General features: G+C 34.4%; 1 pseudogene; it reads left to right on the top strand.

Moving 5' to 3' along the window:
* The first annotated feature begins 1,599 nt into the window (after positions 1-1,599).
* Positions 1,600-3,072, top strand: LOC113773951 (annotated as a pseudogene).
* Positions 3,073-3,503: the final 431 nt, after the last annotated feature.

The following is a 3,503-nucleotide window of genomic DNA, read 5'->3' as shown; positions in this document are numbered from 1 at the left end:
TTGCATTGAGAGCTGTCACAAGTCAAGATGGGATGACTGCTGACTGGTACAATTTTGAACACAATTTCCTTGATGTTGTTGCAAGAAAGATATGCAATAGTGTACGTGGTGTAAATCGAGTTGTTCAAGATATTACTTCCAAGCCTCCATCAACAATTGAATGGGAATAATATCATGTGATATGCAGCGTGGTTGATAAAGTTTGGAAAAATCTTGCGGCTTTCTGCTGATCTATTAAAAGGTACTAATTCTTGTAGTCAAAGATGCTGATAAGTGATTCATGAAATTTTTTTTATGAAGAAATATTTATTATTTTTCAAAAAAAAAAAAAAGATGGTGAAAACTTCAATTTTGCACAATTATACTATAGGTTGTAAGCATTTTTTTAACTCTATTTTAATGTTGAGTTAATACCGAAGACAGTGTAGTGGAGATGGGTTTTGCATTCAGTTGGTAATATGGAACAGGCTTGTCCTTAAAGTAATTGTCTAGGTACTATCACAACCACCAACCAATGAAAAACACTGGTAGTTAAGTACCATCTTACGTGTATTGAGAACTAATTTTAGGATTCCCAGTTTTGGAGGATGAAGTATGAGAAGACTTGTATGCAAAACAAAGGTCTCGTTCTTTCTTTATCTTACATCTATTCATATTCAAATATTTATAACCCATTGATATGCACATAACACGCTCATAAAAATATAGCTGGTTAGATGCTCTGAATTTCATTAGCCATAATGTTGACCGTCTGCCTGATGCATTGGATTGTAAATATTGTGAAGTGAAAAAATTCTACTTAGAGACAGCGAACTTTTACTATTCTGATGGCAAGGTGGTGCTCAATGAAAATAAGTTGCCTGATTATTCGATTCAGTGACTGTCTGCCTGATTATTGTTTTTGCCTGTTAATGTGCTAGATTATCACTGTATAGGCAGAAACTCTGGTAAAACAAGATTACACATCTGATATTATGCCTGTTGATGTTACAGCAAAAAAAGCTCTCATAATTTCTTGATATTATGTCTGTTGATAGTCAAACAACTATAGCTCATTGATCAGCATTGGCCTAATTTTCAATGATAAAAGAACACCTTTTTTTTACTAGCCATTGATGTCTATTTTCATTGTTTTTGTGCTATTATTTTTTCTATTTCATTTTCATAAATGAAATTTTTTTTATCTGTAAATTGGTTGGAAATGATTCAAATTAGTTCTCTCCAATTAAGCCAAAAAGTATATCAATTCGAAATGAGCCAAAAAACAAAGAGTTATTATCTGCCACGCCCTCCTCACGTAGCAAGTGACTAAAGATTTTTAGAATAACTATTATAGGATCTTCTTTAAACTAACTCAGTTCGCTAATTTGATAGGTACTATTTGATACTTTCAAAGCCATTTTTTAGCAAGGAAGGATTGGGAAGGAAGAAAAAAGGGAGATGGGAAAAAAAACCATTAACCACTAGGCTATCTATCAGATTGTTCTTCGCAGTTCATATCCTTCTTCTGTTCCTGCACTGTTTGTTAGTTTGATACTTGATGTTCATTTCATTTTCTTGAAATTAAATGAGTTCTTATTTTTTCCACTTGTTCTTGGGATGGTCACCACAATGTTTGAGCAAGCTCTTCGAACTCTTCAATCCCACGGTTGCTCGAGTAATTGTGGATTTCATCATGAGTGTGGAATTGCTTCATCCTGCAGTGTTTTAGTTTTTTTCTCTCAAAAACTATACATAAGAGTTTTACTTTTTCCAATAATATTTTTCGGTGCAAAAGGCTGTCTATCTACAATTTCCATCACCAAAGAATAAGCTGCAAAATTGGGAATAGTCATTGGAATAGATCTTGGAACTACCTATACATGTGCTCATATTTACAAAAATGGTCATGTTGAAATCACAGCAAATGACCAAGGAATCGTATTAAGCCATCATGGATTGCATTTGCTGGTAGCGAAAGACTGATTCGATGTTAATGTTGAAAGAACTATCTTTGATGTCAAGAGACTTATTGGATGAAAGTAAGGCACACTCGTGTATTTATCATTTTTGCTGGAACATTTTGGTGTGTATACATATGCTCACTGAAGTCTTAACTGTTATATAACAGGATTGAGACTAATGAAGTTTAGAGGGATATGAAGCTCGTTCCTTGTAAGATTGTGAACAAGGATGGAAAACCTTATATCTAGGTGAAAATTAAGGATAGTAAGGTTAAAGTCTTCAGTCTTGAGGAAATTAGTGTAATGGTTTTAACTAAGATGAAAGAAGCAGCTGAAGCTTTCCTTGCAAAGAAAATTAAGGATGCTGTGGTAACTGTTCCCGGTATAGTTCAATTTCTAGAGTTACTCGTTGAATCATATTTTACTTCAATGATGCCCAGAGGCAGGCAACAAAGAATGCAGGTATTATTGCTGGGCTGAATGTTGCTAGGACTATCAATGAACCCAGAGCAGCAGCAGTTGCCTGTCTAACTACGAATTAAAAAAGTTTATCTAACTACACTAATTAACTGTTGATTTTGCAAAATATTGAACAATGATTAAAGCAACCAATTTCTTGTATAAGTTTTATTAGTTACATTTCTTATAAAAAGCTTTCATATGGTTCTAATTGCTCTGTTTTATTGTAGGCAAAGGCTTTCATCAAAGGATTATAGAATATTTCATCAAGTTGATTAACAAGAAACATGGAAAGAACATCAGCAACCACAATAGACCACTTGGAAAACTGAGGGAAGCTGAACGTGCCAAAAGAGCTTTAAGCAGCCAGCAGCAAGTTAGGACTCATGCTTGATTTGACGAGTTGAACAATGACCTCTTTAGCAAAAACATGGGACTTGTCAAGAAGGCTATGGGGGATGCTGGTTTGGAGAACCACCAGATGCATGAAATTGTTCCTGTTAGTGGGGCTACCAGGATCCCAAAAGTCCAATAACTTCTCAAGGACTACTTTGATGGAAAGGAACCCAACAAGAGTGTAAAACCAGATGAAGCAGTGGCTTATGGGGGTGGTGTTCAAGGAGGTATTCTAAGCCGGAAAGGTGATGATGAAAACAAAGGTACTTTTTAAAATTTTTAATGGACATGTAAAACTTGATATTTTGCAAACTTAAGATGCAACTTGATTGTCTCAAGAAAGTTGAAACTGTTGGTATTGAAACTGTTGCTGTGGTAATGACCAAGTGATTGGTACTTGTGAATTAATTTTGCTGCTTCATAATTTATGAATTCATTCCTTGTGAACCCAGAACAAAAAAAAAAATTTGCATGTGACCAAGTTGTAGCAATATCTTGCTACTTCCATTAACTGTTACTGCAGTAATGACCAAGTGATTGGTACTTGTGAATTTATTTCATTGTCATCTGAGTTGTTGTTACATGTTAATGGAATGTATTTGAACGTCAAAGGAGCCTCTTTCTTTTGAATCATCTATACTAAATTACTGTTGTATATGTAAATATCATGCTTTCCTTTTTCTTGTGAATCATCATTACTGCATT

The sequence above is a fragment of the Coffea eugenioides genome, chromosome 6, assembly GCF_003713205.1.
Source record: "Coffea eugenioides isolate CCC68of chromosome 6, Ceug_1.0, whole genome shotgun sequence".
Taxonomy (NCBI): Eukaryota; Viridiplantae; Streptophyta; class Magnoliopsida; order Gentianales; family Rubiaceae; genus Coffea; species Coffea eugenioides.
This window is presented reverse-complemented; position numbering and strand designations above follow the sequence as displayed.